The 18,265-nt window shown below is 34.6% G+C and overlaps 1 long non-coding RNA gene across 1 annotated transcript in view; it reads right to left on the minus strand.

Annotated features, from left to right (window-relative positions):
- LOC137234568 (uncharacterized) overlaps positions 1 to 18,265 on the minus strand; it is a 158,146-nt gene extending 139,881 nt beyond the window's left edge. Inside the window, exon 1 of the long non-coding RNA XR_010947822.1 lies at positions 17,957 to 18,265. This is a non-coding gene — a long non-coding RNA (uncharacterized lncRNA). The remainder of the gene's footprint in view (positions 1 to 17,956) is intronic.

Below are 18,265 nucleotides of genomic sequence, written 5' to 3' on the forward strand. Positions count from 1 at the left end.
GCTTGTTTTACTAGCAGCTTCAACGTGTTGCATATGTCATTGCTTCTTTTGTGATTGTGGAAAGAGCAAGGTTTACAACAATTCGAGCGTCATTGCCATATGTCAGATGATACCAGCACATTTCTCTGTTTGTATTTGAACGTTCTCGTGGACGATTTCCGCCGCGGTTCCGTGACGACCCACGATCGGTGGTGTAATTATTTAGCCGTTGAGCTAACTGTGCGATCTATTTCTGTAGGGTTTCTAGGGCCGACACGTTTTCGCTATTGTTTTTCTCATTAGTAAATGATCGGATAGGAGTATCTGAATTAAAAGTTTCGCCCAGGTTTAGCGATTCTACGGTATCATCCGCGAATTTGGCCTTTTTTGACATTTTATGTTCTGACGCTATAATTGCGGCTCGTGCCTGAGCAGGGAGTCGAGCTGTCCAGAGATCCATTAAAATATTTTCGCTTATGGATTCTCCAGCAACGCGTTTCATTTCGCTGAACAATTGACTTGGCTTTAAGTCACCGAGTGGCATTTCGGATATGACTTTTTGCAAGCGGCGCAGCTGACTCTCTGCAAAATTCTTTGTAAGTTTCTCTTTTATATAATCGTACTGGTTTTGTGCTGGCAGTTCACTGATAATGCTTTGCAGCTCAGTCAATTTAGTAGTGGTACTTGCGCCATTACTATGTTGTACTTTTTTGCGTCTGATAGAATACCTGATGCTGCAAACCAGAACTCAAATGACATGAAATAGGACTCGATGTGTGTATAAGCCTTATTTGGTGGATTAATTTTTGGAATAGCAAAGGATGCTTCCACGTGCGTGCATCGCTGGCTGCGTTGTGTTGATTCCTATCTCCGTCGTTGTTGATGATCCTAAGTCAGTCCGGGGTTACCAATTTGGATATTTTTCGTAAACTAACAGATTTATTTAAATTTATTGATAAATATGTATGAAAAGGCTTACAATAAATGAATATAAAACAAGTTAATCAATATTACGTCTGTTATTATCGAGGACTGATCAAGAAGAAGATTATCGTGGCCAAACCGAAAGAATGGAATGGAAAAGCAAAAAGGAAAAATATGATATATTGACATTTCTATATTCACGGTGTTGCCACTGGGATCTTCGGCACTAGGAGTGGCCACATATACATAAATACTGGCCCAACAACCATCGCGCAAGCATAAGGCAAGCCAGCGATGGTGAACGCACAATGCTGGAGAGTTTTCATTCGTGGCGCGCTGTGCGCGAAAATGCGAGCATAATTCCCAGTGTGAATAAAATGATTAGTCAGAATACAACAGGCACACTTCGCCTTAGATGAGTGAAGCGCGTGCCGGCCGCCATTGGCAGTCAACAAGGGGTGCCTTTGGGTTAGGTGGGTGCGTTACAAGGTCGGTTCAACCGATGGTACGCCCCCTACCTATCGGACGCCCTGACGGCTTACCTCCATTTCCTGTGAGTAAGACGGGATTTACACCCCTTATTACTCACAGGAAAAGTAATGCACGGGTAGTCCTCTCGGGTAGGAAGCAAACCCGTCCCAATGCCTGCGGCGGAAGAAACTGCCCTACTACCCTAGCAAATTCCCGAGCCAATATATTGTAGTTAGTCCAATTAGTCAGTAAACTCTCACTAATCGACACTTCGCCTTAGGTAAAACCATCATCGCAATCCCGATCTTTGGACATCCCATCCCGGAGTCTAGCCACCACCGTCGTCGTAGCTCTTTGGTAAGAACTACAATCATTCAACACTCTCTATTCGGGCGTGATCATCACTACCGCGGTTATCAGCCCTTGGCGAGAGCCACTGTCATCCACGGCGTCATCACCATCTGAGCACCGTTAGATAGTACTCTATCTCTCTCTGCGGAGAACCGCCGTCCTTGGATCGTATTATTCTCAGTGACACTACCTAGGGAACATCTCTCATCATCTATCAAGGTTGTGGATATTTTAGCCTGAGAGCCGCGTATGTGTGCTCGAAATCAACACTTATTTACTGTGTATTTGTATTGGTGGGGTAAGTGGGATCTCCAACCGACTCTAAATTGACTTGAGCATACCTCAGCCTTTGACCAAACCCACCTCATAAATGGCGCCCGAGCAGGGACCCGTCTCCTCCGGCGACTGTGCAAAAACAAGCGAGAGCACCAGCAGTGCATGAACGGGTTCACCGAACACACAACCAACACTTTATATCAAGATAAGCGAAACAACCACCACCACGCCAACGTCGACTCTCTAGGCTGGACATGCAGCGCATACGTCCGAGACCAACGCTAGCGTAATTCAACAGAAAGTCTTTTGAGAGAGGTAGAGATGGAGATCGCCGCCGAAGAGGCCAGATCAGTCACATCTACGCAAGACACCATGCTGGCCATTACAATCAGAGCAACATACCCCCAGCGCGAGCTGAGCCGCATAAGCAACGCAGAGATCATGAACGGAGTCCGCCGTTGGGATGTACATTACCCTGGAGGCGAGGCATTATACGACTTCCTGGAAAGGATTTAGGAACTGGCAGAATGCTATCTGATTAAGCCAGATCAACTCCTCCCAACCCTTCCAGGGATACTGCGTGGCAAAACCACTCCATGGTTCCGTATTCGAAAACAACAACTACACACATGGGCTGACTTCCGGTACGAAGGCAGAAAATTCTTTTTGCCGAAGCGACACATTAGCCAGTTAGAGGACGCTATCCGCCAACGCCATCACCCTCCAGATGATGATTCGCCAACACCCGACTTTGTGCAAGGAAGACCATCTAGTACGCATATACGACGGTGCACGGGTGGAATATCGGAGCTCACTGGCGAGTACGAACTGCTACGAAGCGAAGAAGCCAAACAGAGCCGACTGTTAGCACATAGCTTAAGCACAGTAGCAATCGAGGAGATGGAGGAGCAGAACGATCAAATAACGCACTCCCTGGCCACACTCACTAACCGTTACGACGAAAGGAACACCTGCTGGCGATGCAAGAAACACGGCCACCGCCGTTTCCAATGCACCGACAAAAGAGGACTTTTTTGTTCTAGATGCGGCGGAGACGGAACGCTCTCCAGGGATTGTGCATGCTACGGAATGAACCGACATAATCCGATAACACCCGCACTATTATCATCCGTAGCCAAAGGGAAGAAGAACGACGGACGTTTTTACATTCAGGTGTCCATCGAAGGATTGATGTGCCGCGCCCTGATCGACACGAGGGCCACCGTGACATACATCAGTGAAGCTGTAAGAAGGCATCTGGAACGACGAAAGATTCCAACGTTATCTAATCGTCGCAACGAGCAACTTTCCGACCAATCATGCATTGCGAGCACCCACTCCTACCCGGCCGAGGTCAAATACAATGATCAAACAGCCAGTACATTGGTATATGTTATCCCTAATTTGGCCGAGAGTGTTATCCTGGGTATGAACTTTGGGCAAAGCGCAACGTTGCCGTCTCGCTGGATGGAAATCCCTTACCACAGCCGGTCCAACGAAGGCAAACGCACCCGTAACCCTGCATTACATAAGAGAAGCGGAACACCTCAACCAAGTGCCAAAGAGAGAACAACTAGAGCTCATAGAAGCACATCAAAAAGCATCCACATACACCAATCCTACCGAGCACGTTAATCGCGTTAGGAAAACAAGGGTGGCACAACGTACGAAACAAGACCATCGCAACTGACAACAGGAACTACCAGAAATAGCGTTCGCCAAAAATACGGCCCAACACAAATCAACACACACATCAACCGCCGAAATAAATTTTAACCGCAACTTCGTAGGGCCGAGAGAAGCACGAACAAAAGATGCCATAACCGAAGAACCGCCTCCATTCGACGCAGTACCGTGGCCGCCAAATAAGCCACGAATACTGGACGTCAAGACATTCTGGGGCCCGCCATTAATAGTCGGCCATCTAAGCGCCATCGTGTGCGACAAACCAACCACTGGTGACACTATACCGTATGCACCAACCCGAGAGCCACACGATACTTCTAACGGAAACCACGCCCCAGACTTCTTCGTCGGACTATGGCTAAAATGCAAAGGGTGGATCACGGCGCGTAGGATGGATGAAGATCACGCCATAATCAAGCTGAAAGAACACTCCAAGATGGTACGATTCGCTGGCTGAGGAGAAGCAAGATCCGACCTAGTTTGATAAGTTTTCTATACATGAAATTTACATACCTTAATTTTGAAATGTAAATTTAAAATGTAATTTAAAATTATACATATGTATATACCTTAAACTTGAAATGAAAATTTAAAATGAATTTAGTACTTGCAATGTAAATTTAAACACAAATGAAATGAAAACGTTATTGTTGAAAAAGAAAAAAAAATCATTATATTAATAAAAACATCAACGAACACATATACACACATGTCGGCCGAGCCATCGGATTCAACCGATGGTAAAATATACCCGGGCTCTGCCCATGGTAGTTCAGGCCTCCGAGCCAAAACCCTTGAATACCACAACCTTTCATCCGCCGAAGTAGGAGGGAGACTTCAACGTAGCAAATGCCACAATATCTGTTTCCCATTTATCACCCACCCCTAACATTATATTTCCCATTTACTGCCCACCCTCAATATTATATGTACCGACATACATATACATACATACTGGGCCAACAACCATCGCGCAAGCATAAGGCAAGCCAACGATGGTGAACGCACAATGCTGGAGAGTTTTCATTCGTGACGCGCTGTGCGCGACAATGCGAGCATAATTCCCAGTGTGTTCATAGACACATATGAATAGAACGATTAGTCAGAATACAACAGGCACACTTCGCCTTAGGTGAGTGAAGTGCGTGCCATTGGCAGTCGACAAGGGGTGCCCTTCGGGTTAGGAGGATGCGTTACAAGGTCGGTTTAACCGATGGTACGCCCCCTACCTATCGGACGCCCTGCCATTTTACCTAAATTTCAGACTGCCCGAGCCAATATAAATACATACATTCTAGGGACTCCCTTTGGGTCGACAGGGGGTAAAGTTACAAGGTCGTTTCTGCCGACGGTACTCCCCCCGGCCTAATTAGCAGCCCTAAATTTGGTCATTATCTCCTCTGAGTAAGAAGGGGCTCAACCCCTCCCCCCTCCCCTATTACTTGGAGGAAGGGTAATTCATGGATATACGGTTTTGAATCGATAACCTTGAAGTTTCAATGACCATCGTGCTAGTCGGGTGGATAGGTCGCTTTGGCACATCAGCCACTGAAGACTGGCATGGTCAGTCACAATTGTAAAATCTTGCCCTTCAACATAGGCTCTGAACTTTTTTAAGCTGAGCATAGCTTCAAGGCATTCTAGCTCCGTAACGCTATAATTGCTTTGAGCCTTGTTGAGTTCTTGGGACTTCGATACCTTCTTCATGCTTCTGCGCCAAAACCGCACCAACACCAAGCTTAGAGGCATCACATTGAATTGTGAATGGCTTTGTGTAGTCAGGACTGGCTAAGACAGGGGCAGAACATAATACTTGTTTCAAATTATCAAACGACTTCTGGGCTTCATCATTCCAAGTGAAATTTTTGTTTTTCTTTAATAAGTTAGTCAAAGGGGTGGCAATGGACGCAAAGTTATCTACGAACCGACGGTACCACCCGGCCATTCCAAGGAATCTCCGAACATTTTAACGGTAGTGGGTACTGGATAATTGGTAACTGCGGAAATCTTCTCCGGGTCAGTTCGAAGAGTGCCATTACCCACAATATATCCCAAATACTTCACCTCACTGATGCAAAACTTGCTCTTCTCCACGTTAATGGTTAATCCAGCTTTTCTTAACTGGTGAGCAACGTCGGACAGAACGGTCATATGGCTATCAAAATCTTCGGACAGTCTAAGCAGGTCGTCTAAATACACTAAAACTTGATTTTTTAATTTGGGTGGAATTACGCGATCCATCAAGCGGCAAAGTGCTTGAGGGGCGTTGCATAAGCCAAAGGGCATCACACAGTATCGATACAACGGACGGTTGGGGACAGTATAACAAGTATAATCCCTAGATTTCTCGGACAGGGAGATTTGCCTAAAGGCTCGACGAAAATCTAGTGAAGTTATGTATTTTGCTTTTGGTATCCTGCTTAGTATACCATCTATATGCGGGAGGAGGTAAGCGTCCTTAACGGTTACGCTGTTTATCTTTCTGGAGTCAAGACACAGACGGACTTTATTTGGCTTCTTCACTAGAATGACCGGACTGGACCAAGGACTGTTAGAGGACTCTTGGATCACTCCTAACTTAAGCATTTCGTCGATTTCTGCGTGAACTAATTTTTCTACCGCTGGGGAAATGGGGAAGTATCTTTGTTTGATCGGACGGTCGTTGGGCTGCAGCTCTATTACGTACTCCATAAGAGACGTTTTCCCTAAGCCTTCCTTATCACAGTTCGGAAATCGGTTTTTAATCATATTTAAGTGAGCGGTTTGTTCGTCAGTTATGAAAATGGCATTACCACTCGGTTCTACATCAAGGGCAATTTCGGATATAAGGTGGGGCGCGATTTGGAATTTAATCCAAAAATCTACTCCCAATATAACTTTCTGAGACATGCTTGGTATGACAAAAAACGAAATCAACTGATTCCTACCCTCAAATTTTACTTCCAAGTCTATAATCCCGAAAACCACTTGCGTTTTACCATCAGCTGTACAAACTGCAGTTTTATGTTCGCGCAGCTTCTTTTCTTTGCGAATCTCGTCTGCAAGTGAGGATCCTATACATGAGACTTGGGCTCCGCTGTCTAGCAATCCTAAATGATCTACACCACAAATCGTTACTTTAGCATAGGAACTTAGGTCAGATGACTTCTTGGTCAAAGAGCACACAAAGTTCTTAATTGATCTTCGTTTGTCCTTAATACCTCGCCAAAACTCGTTAATACGGACGGACGAACGACTTCTAACGGGTATAGATTTATTTTCTTCAGAAAAAATTCGGTTTCAGACTTCATTATAATTTTTCAGAGGGACATCGTAGGGAACAATCTCATGGACAAATGGACTAGTCTTCGCAGAGTAGCTACCTATTTCTGCGCGGGAAATCAAAGGATTTATTATTTCGGTTTTGGGTCTTTGCGAGAGTTCAATTTCGAAACCTCGCCCGCTTGCAAGTTTCCCGAACACGTTTCGCATTTCGGCCTATAAACATTTGGCTTGCCGCAGCCGTAACAAAAGACACTTCGGTCTTCAAGACAATCCATATACCTGTGACCTTCACTCCTACAGTTCCAGCACACTAGTTTCGACGCGTCGAACGACCGTTTCGTCACCTCGCCCACTTCACACTCTGCAGTTTCGGGTATTTCGTCTTCGTACTGCAGCTCATTAGCATATCTACGGGTGATTGTCGAGCATTTGCGGATGGTAGTGGGGTACAGGATTTTGTAATTTCGCTTGCAAGGCTTTCACCCTTCAAGCATAGTCTACGTAGTTCGGCGAGAGAGCTAACAGGTACATATAGCAACTGCTGTCGGATGCGGGGACGTAGGTTGTGTTGCAAAATTTCTATCAGTTCGGCATCTGTCAGTGGTACTTGTAAGGGTTCAGCCAATTTGAGAACAGAATTCCTAAACTCATCAAAGCTCTCGGTCATACCCTGCTTTCTGCCCCTAATGTGCTCCTTCAACTCAAAATCACTTTGTGTTGTTGGAAATTAGTTCTGAGAGCCTGACACAGGGAAATCCATGTAACGCGTTCCACTGAACGTCGATACCTCCAGTACCAAAATTTCGCATCGTGAGTAAATAAACTTTGGACATGTTCGCAAAGGAGGTTGAAATTCCCACCGAGGGTATCTATTACCTGGCATTCGATACGGTAAATAAAGCTATCGACCGATAACCGCGTTGACCCATCGAACGTCATACCCCAACTCGAAATGAGGTGTGCAATTCTGCCTGAATTGGGTACACTCGACATATCACTAAAGCGAAGCTGGTCAATTGCGCGATGGAAAGTGTGGTTGGAGTTATTGGGTAAATGAGGTATGTCCCCTAGGCCAAAATCCAGTCGAATGATTGTTTGGCGGACCTAAGGGGGATATTGTTGACTACCGGACTATGGTACTCTACTGGTGGAGCTGGCGGCTCATTCGGATTTTTCCCTATTGAGGTTTTAGCCTGGCTAGGACCGTGGTCAGGGTACCCTCGAGTCTTTGCTCGATCAAATGGGCTACTCGGTTCTCGAGGTCATCAACTAAAGTGGCCTGTCTAGCAGCAATCACGACCGCAAACTATATTTCCGATCCGCCCTTCCTCGTCTCTACTACCTGTATCTGGTGCAGAAATAGGTTAACTCTGAGCACCTTCTTCAACCTGACCTTGCTCATTGCGAGGCAGCTATGTGTTCTTACTGTTGCTCTTTTTAAATTCCCTGCTAGTGCACCTTGCTCTGCATTGATTGACATGAATTGTTCTTTTCAACCAGTTTAGCAAACATGCTCGGTGAAAGGTATGGGAGCAAGGACGTTGTTAAGGTATCGTCGGTAGCTTCAAGGGTTTCTTGACAGATTGTACAGCTATTTCCCTGAGGTACAGACACTTGGTTAAACGCCATAATAAAATAATTTTAAAATCGTAAATCAAAAGAAAAGTAAATGATTCAAAAGAAACTCCGATCCTGAGGACCACAACCCAAAAAAACAATTCCTCAATGCCCGTAATGCGAGGGTTTGGGACTTAAAAAAAATGTCAAATTCAAACAACAATGAATCGATTTGAAAAAAAAATTAAAAAAACTAAGCGTTTTATATATTCAAATTGTATGCACATATGCACCTATATATTGTACATACGTATCTCGCTCAATCAAGGTGTATATGTATGGTTTTACCAATGTAAGATTGGTAGTTTGAGTTTTGCCTAATATTCGTGAATCTACAAAAAAAAAAATCTCAAATCTACAAAGTAAAGCAAATTATCAAAAATATGGTTGGTCTGACATCCAAGCGGTGTGGCGGCCAGTTTGGTAGGGGCATTCCAGGTCAATCGAAAATGAATACTCGAAGCTTTCGGCATGTAAACAAAAAAAAAAATCAAAAATTAGAAAAACACTCGAAAATGGATTTTGAGATAAATTAGTTTTCCTGAACTTCACAAAGGTATTAGACAATTACACTATCGGTTGGTTAGCTGACATACAGACGAGCTAAAACCACAGTTCCAGATAGCTAACATCCAAACGCTCATGAAATCTGCAAAATCTTAACTCCTCTAAGTTATCTTCGAATAGGTACTTTAGCTTCAGCGGTCAGATCCGTAGACATCAAGCCTTTAGGGTTCTGCAATTCCAGCGTCAGCTCTGAGCTACTCTGACTACCTAGATATGATTTCAAAAAAACTATCAATTAAATTGGTCAAAACAAAAAGCATTTAGCTAAAGTTTCGCGCTTCCAATCAATCGACTTTGGTTCACAAAAAAATAAAAAAGGTCATATAAAAATTCTCAAGAAAACGAACAGACAAAAAAACGAATATTCCAAGAGGGAATAATTGGTAGGGACAACAAGTCTTCGGAGACAACCTAGTACGCCACCGGTCGTCGGTCAGTCAGGTCCCTGCTCGGGCGCCATTTTCTGTTACGCGCCCCTTCAGCCTCTTACTTAAGATGGGCTTGCTTAGCATGTTAGTAAAAGTGGTGTGTGCACTGGCGTTAGTACGGGAGCTTCAGCCTGGGGAGGGTTCGAAACACCTTTACTGAATCAAGCCATCATCCTTCAGCTTGGAGGCATAACACGAAATTTAACTTGCACTCTAACGAAAGGCACCGGAAAGCCTGAGTACCACCAATCATGCCTGGAAAACCCCATACCTAGCAGCGCGTATCTTATTTTGGCGGCTGCTCTCAACCCACCCTACCATGGTTTAAAGCTGTTAATAAAGCCCCAATAAATCCACCCACACTAACTATGGAATCAGACCAACACAATTGAGTTTAAAATTCCATAATTACAAATATTTATTAAAGCTCAATTCATTCTTCTTATATTCTAATAGAAGCTTCAAAACAGGTATAATGCTAACGCCAAGATTACAATTATTTACTTATCTCCTAAAGTACTAACATTTATTTGTTTGGGGGTATAAATCAGCTGACCAAAACCAACCTATCTCAACCATACATACATAAGGTATTCCATAGGCTAACGACCTTGTCATTCTCGTAGACTTGTGGCTTATTCAGAAAAAAAAAAAACAATAGAGAGGGAAGAAAAACCCGCTCTAACTCCCTTTGGTTTGCAAGGCAGAGCACTCAGCAATCCATTCAAAAATAGAAATTAATGATACAAAAAAACTAAGTTGACGTGCATATATAGATATGTATGAACTTATGTGCAATTTGGCGCACGCAAAAAAAAAAAAACAAAAATATAGTGCATCTACGTACATACATAACTAATATGTATGTAAGTACATGTGTAACTAAGCACCTTCTCTGGTTATGCTAAAATAGTTGGTGGACAAAATGACTTAAATTCACTTACATGCTTTTGTCGTTATGTACCCATTTGCTTAGTCCAACGCTGTCCCACGAAGCGAAGAAGGCCTTCCTTGCTTTATATGAAGCGGCTGGTACGCGATCGTAAGCTTAACCCTATGGAAGAAGCGTTAGGGCTTGGGAAGAATTCATCCAACCAACAAAAAAAAAAAAAAATCCTGCGATATAATTAATCTTAAAAACAGACGGGGGCTATTTTTTTGTCATGCATTGCATGACTGGTGTGAGAAGGTCGCTTAAAAGGTATCAAAGGTTAATCGCCGCCGGCATGAGCGCAAACATATGAAAAACTGAGAGATTCTAAGAGAATTTCCAAACTTTTGTTAAAGTAAGGGTTTTAGTAAGTTTGATGTGTGCCTTTCGGTTTTCTATCGAAAAAGTAAACAGAAAGTGGGTAAATGGAATGAAAAGTTATGACATTTTGTGGAACTAGGTCAGTTTTAGCAGCGATCATATGGTATTCTATGTAAACGTACATAGAATAATTCTGTTAATAACAGGTTGTTTAACTTATTTGCATATAAAAAAAATGTTCTTAATTCCTATTATACCTCGAAGCATAATTCATCCCTCATCATTTAATATATTTAAAGACCCACAATTTAATTCACCAATTATTGAATAATAAATTAAACGAAATGAATAACATACAGTTAAACCAGTTGAAAAAAAATACAAAAAATATCTAAAAAAATTAATATAATTTATAGAAACTATTTCTAAAATTATATCCTTAGAATAAAACCCGGCTAAAAATGGTATTCCACATAAAGCTAAATTTGCAACATTAAAACAAGTTGAAGTAAAAGGTATAAAACTTCTTAACCCCCCTATTAAACGAATATCTTGAGAATTATTTATATTATGAATAATAGCTCCTGCACATATAAATAATAATGCTTTAAACAAAGCATGAGTTAATAGATGAAAAAAAGCTAATTTTATAAAACTTATTGATAAAATACATATTATTAAACCCAACTGACTTAAAGTAGACAATGCAATAATTTTTTTTAAGTCAAATTCAAAATTAGCACCTAATCCAGCTATAAATATAGTTAACCCAGATAATAATAATAAAATACAACTTAACAAAGAATCTAATAATAAAATATTAAACCGAATCAATAAATATACTCCAGCAGTTACAAGAGTTGAAGAATGAACTAAAGCAGAAACTGGAGTAGGTGCAGCTATTGCTGCCGGCAATCAAGAAGAAAAAGGAATCTGAGCTCTTTTAGTTATAGCTGCTAACATAATTAATAATATTACAACATTCATCTCAAACTCCTTTTTTATAAATTCTAAATAAAAAATAAATCTTCAACTACCATAATTTAACATTCAAGAAATAGCTAATAAAAAAGCAACATCACCAACACGATTTGATAATACCGTTAATATTCCAGCATTGTAAGATTTCAAATTTTGAAAATAAATTACTAAACAATAAGAAACTAATCCCAACCCATCTCAACCTAATAAAATTCTAATTAAATTAGGAGAAATGATTAATAGTATTATTGACATGACAAACAAAAAAACTAATATAATAAAACGATTAATATTTAATTCACTTATTATATATTCTTTTCTATAATAAATAACAAAAGAAGAAATTATTAATACAAAAGATATAAATAATAATCTTATTCAATCAAATAAAAAAGTTATAATAATTCTAGAAGAATTTAATCTAACAATTTCCCATTCCAAAAAATTAATTAATTTTTTTAATAAAAAATTTAAACTTATAAAAAAAAAATAAAAATCTAAAATTAATTAATATTAAAAATCCAATATTACAAATAGATAATTTTTTCACAATTTAAAATGATTATAAATCATATCATCGACATCACAAATCAATATTTTAATTAAAATATTTAAATTTTAAAATCAAATTATACAAATATCTCTTTTTAAAATTAATATATTTAATGGGAATCAATGTAAAAATAAAAGAAGATACTCTCGAATTTTCCCCATTATAAAAGAATATAGTCCAGAAAAATTTTTTCCATGTTGAGTATAAGCATATAAATATAAAGTATAACAAGCTCCAAAAAAAGATATTAATGATAATATAATTATACTTAACCAAGATCATCTAATAATTCTATTTAATAAAGAAATCTCTCCTAATAAATTTAATGATGGAGGAGCAGATATATTACAAATACACAATAAAAATCATCATAAAGTCATTGAAGGTATAAAATTTAATAAACCTTTATTGATTAATAATCTACGACTCCCCAATCGTTCATAAGTAATATTTGCTAAACAAAATAAACCAGATGAACAAAGACCATGAGCAATTATTAATACATAAGCACCAGATAAGCCTCAATAATTTAATGTTAAAATACCTCTTAAAACAATTCTTATATGAGAAACAGAAGAATAAGCAATTAAAGATTTTAAATCAGTTTGACGTAAACAAACTAAACTAATTAAAAATCCTCCAACTAATCTAATTCTAATAAAAATATAATTATATTTAAATCCACTAAACTGTAAAAATGAAAAAATTCGTAATAAACCATAGCCCCCTAATTTTAATATAATTCCTGCTAAAATTATTGAACCTGAAACAGGAGCCTCCACATGAGCTTTAGGTAATCATAAATGTACTAAAAATATAGGTATTTTTACTAAAAAAGGTATAATTAATGACAAATACAATAAATCATAATTAAATAAATACTTATACAAAAAATAAAAATTTAAATTTATGAAAATATTATATAAATAAAAAATACTAATTAATATAGGCAAAGAAACAAATAAAGTATAAAATAATAAATAAATTCCAGCTTGTAAACGCTCAGGTTGATAACCTCAACCTAAAATTAAAAATAATGTAGGAATTAATCTACTTTCAAAAAATAAATAAAACATAAATAAATTTATTGAACTAAAAGTTAAAATTAAAAATATTAATAAAATTAAAATATTTAATAAAAATAAATTTTTATAATTATCCAATTTATTAATTATATAACTAGCATTTAATATAAGAATACAAATTCAAACTCTTAATAAAATTAATCCATTTGAAAGAACATCTATTCCTAAAAAATAAGAAATATTTATAAAATAATTAAAACTAAAATTAAATAAAATTATTATAAATATTATCAAAAATAATAAAAATTGAACCATTCAAAAATTTTTTTTTATGAAACAAATAGGAAATATAAAAATTAATATAAAAATAAATTTCAACATTATAATAAATTAAAAGATTGAAAATAATCATTTCCATAAGTTCGAATTAGTGAAACTAAAATTGAAAGACCTAATACTCCTTCACAAACTCTAAAAATTAAAAACAAAATTCTAAAAAATAATCTATAATCTATCAAATTTAAATATATAAATAATATAAAAAATAAACTCAAAACAATATATTCTAATCTTAATAATATTGATAACAAATGTTTACGATTAGAAACAAATACCAAAACTCCAATTAAAAATAAAATACAAGGTAACATTCAATATAAAATGATTAACATTAGTTTTAATAGTTTAACAAAAACTTTGGTCTTGTAAATCAAAAATAAAAATCATTTTTTAAAACTTCAAGAAAAAAGAAACTTCTTTATCATTAATCTCCAAAATTAATATTTTAATAAATTATTCCTTGTATAATTCAATTATTTTTTTTATTACTACATTAATTTCTAGATTAATTTTTATTCAAATAAATCATCCATTAGCTATAGGACTAATATTACTTATACAAACACTACAAATTTGTATATTAACAGGAATATTATATAAAACATTCTGATTTTCTTATATTTTATTTCTAATTTTTTTAGGAGGAATATTAGTATTATTTATTTATGTCACTTCACTAGCATCAAATGAAATATTTTCATTATCAATTAAAATAACAATTTCATGTATTATAATATTCATTATTATAATAATAATTTCAATTTTCTTAGATAAACCTTTTATATTAAACTACATAGAAAATAATGAAATAAAAACAATATATGATATAAAATCATATATACAAGAAAATTCTATTATACTTAAGAAATTATATAACTACCCAACAAATATAATAACTATTATATTAATAAACTATTTATTAATTACATTAATTGCCGTAGTAAAAATTACTAATATATTTTATGGACCACTACGAATTATAAACTAATGAATAAACCTTTTCGAAATCAACACCCCTTAATTAAAATTACTAATAATGCTTTAATTGATTTACCAACACCTATTAATATCTCAACTTTATGAAATTTTGGCTCATTATTAGGATTATGTTTAATTATTCAAATTGTAACAGGCTTATTCCTAGCCATACATTACACCGCAAATATTAATTTAGCTTTTGATAGAGTAAATCATCTTTGTCGAGATGTAAACTACGGTTGATTATTACGAACATTACATGCTAATGGCGCATCATTTTTTTTTATTTGTATTTATTTACATATTGGACGAGGAATTTATTATATATCTTATTTATTTACACCTACATGATTAATTGGAATTTTAATTTTATTTTTAGTAATAGCAACAGCTTTTATAGGATATGTATTACCATGAGGTCAAATATCTTTTTGAGGTGCAACAGTTATTACAAATTTACTATCAGCAATTCCTTATTTAGGAATAGATTTAGTCCAATGAGTATGAGGAGGATTTGCAGTTGATAATGCTACATTAACTCGATTCTTTACTTTCCATTTTATTTTACCTTTTATTGTACTAGCTATAACAATAATTCATTTATTATTCTTACATCAAACAGGATCAAATAATCCTATTGGATTAAATTCAAATATTGACAAAATTCCATTTCATCCTTATTTTTCTTACAAGGATATTGTTGGATTCATTATTATAATTTCAACATTAATATTATTAACATTAACCCAACCATATTTACTGGGAGATCCAGATAATTTTATTCCAGCAAATCCATTAGTGACTCCTATTCATATTCAACCAGAATGATATTTTTTATTTGCTTATGCAATTTTACGATCAATCCCTAATAAATTAGGAGGAGTTATAGCACTAATTATATCAATTGCAATTTTAACAATTCTTCCATTTTATAACTTAAGAAATTTCCGAGGAATTCAATTTTATCCTATAAATAAAATTTTATTTTGAATTATAATTATTACAGTAATTTTATTAACATGAATTGGGGCACGACCAGTAGAAACTCCTTATATTATTGTAGGTCAAATTTTAACAATTATTTACTTTTTATATTATATTACAAATCCTATAATTAATAAATGATGAGATAATTTAATTAAATAGTTAATGAGCTTGAATAAGCATATGTTTTGAAAACATAATATAGAAAAATACTTTCTATTAACTTTACTTAACAAAATTAATTAAATAAAATTTAACAACAACAACTTAAACCCAATAAAAAATAATAAACAATTCAAAGAAATTGGTAAAAAACACTTTCAAGCTAAATATATTAATTTATCATAACGAAACCGAGGTAAAGTACCACGAACTCAAATAAATACAAAAGAGATAAATACTAATTTTAAATAAAACACAAAATTAAATAAATCACAACCTAAAAAAGTAACTCTAAACAATATTCTCATAAATAAAATTCTAGAATATTCAGCTATAAAAATTAACGCAAATCCACCTCTTCTATATTCAATATTAAACCCAGAAACTAATTCAGATTCACCTTCAGCGAAATTAAAAGGAGTTCGATTAGTTTCAGCTAAACAAATACAAAATCAAACAAATCTAATAGGCAAAAAAATTACTAAAAATCAAATATACTTTTGATAATAAAAAAATTGAAAAATATTATATCTTCCAATTAAGAAAACAAAAGATAATAAAATTAAAACTATTCTAACTTCATAAGAAATTGTTTGGGCAACTGCCCGTAATCCTCCTAATAAAGCATAATTAGAATTTGATGATCAACCAGCAATTATAATTCTATAAACACCTAATCTAGTACAACTTAAAAAAAATAACAACCCTAAATTAAAAGAAAATAATTTAACAAACAAAGGTATACAAAATCAAACAACTAAAGAAAGAAATAAAGAAAAAATTGGAGAAAAATAATAAGAAATATAATTCGATAATAAGGGATAAGTTTGTTCTTTAGTAAATAATTTAATTGCATCACAAAAAGGTTGAGGAATTCCTAATAAACCAACCTTATTTGGACCTTTTCGAATTTGAATATATCCTAATACTTTACGCTCCAAAAGAGTTAAAAAAGCAACTCTCACTAAAACACAAATAATTAAAATTAATGAACCAATTAAAGTTAAAAATAATTCAAAAATAAACAAGTACTATTTGTAATTAAAAATTACATTTATAAATTCTAAATTTAATGCACTAATCTGCCAAAATAGTTAATTAAATTATATTAATAAAATTCACATATCACATATAATTATTTTAATAACTGGTCCTTTCGTACTAAGATATTATAATATGTATTAAAGATAGAAACCAACCTGGCTTACACCGGTTTGAACTCAGATCATGTAAGGGTTCAAAAGTCGAACAGACTTATCATTTAAGCAACTACACCTAAAATTATACCTTAATCCAACATCGAGGTCGCAAACTTTTTTATCAATAAGAACTCTCCAAAAAAATTACGCTGTTATCCCTAAAGTAACTTATTCTTTTAATCATTAATAATAGATCAATAAATCATAAATTAATGATAAAAATTAATTAAAAGTTAATTAAATTTTAATATCACCCCAATAAAATAATTTTAAAAATTAATATAAAATCAATCTAAAAAATAAAAATTTTTAAAATTATAAAGATTTATAGGGTCTTCTCGTCTTTTAACAAAATTTTAGGTTTTTTACTAAAATATAAAATTCTATAATAAATTTATATGAAATAGATTATACTTCATCCAACCATTCATCCAAGCCTTCAATTAAAAGACTAATGACTATGCTACCTTTGCACAGTTAAATTACTGCGGCCATTAAAAATTTTCATTGGGCAGGTCAGACTTTAAAATTAACTCAAAAAGACATGTTTTTGTTAAACAGGCGAGTAATATATTTGCCGAGTTCTTTATACAAACTTTTCATTAAAAATTACTTATATATGTGTATATACTAATTTAATCATTATTTCTTTTCAAATAAAATTACAAAAAATTTTTTTATAAAAAATTAAAACATAAATAAATAATATTTAAATAAAATAATTTTTAACAAAATTAATAATAATTGCTAATTCTAAGCATATATTTTTTAACTAATTTATCTCATTTATAGTAATTCATTTTAAAGCTTATCCCTTAAAATATTATAATTAATAAATTTATTTATTAACAAAATAAATAAATAAATCAAAAATTACTAAATTAAATTTATTTCTAAAAAAACGAGATATATTTATAAACGAATAACATTTCATTTCTAATAATTTATTTAAAATAATTTTAATACATTAAATTTAATAAATTATTAACTCTTATAAAATCGAGATCAATATTTTTAATATCAATTATTTAATAAACCCTGATACACAAGGTACAAAAAATAAATTTTTCTTATAAAATAAAAATTTTTCAAATTATTTCAATAATCTTTCACAATACAAATAAACTATAATTAAATTTATTTTTTCATTAAAAATTACTAAAACACTAATTTTTATAATTACTTTTAATATAAATTAAACAAATAATAATAATATAAATAAATAAATC

The sequence above is a fragment of the Eurosta solidaginis genome, chromosome X, assembly GCF_040869045.1.
Source record: "Eurosta solidaginis isolate ZX-2024a chromosome X, ASM4086904v1, whole genome shotgun sequence".
Classification (NCBI taxonomy): domain Eukaryota; kingdom Metazoa; phylum Arthropoda; class Insecta; order Diptera; family Tephritidae; genus Eurosta; species Eurosta solidaginis.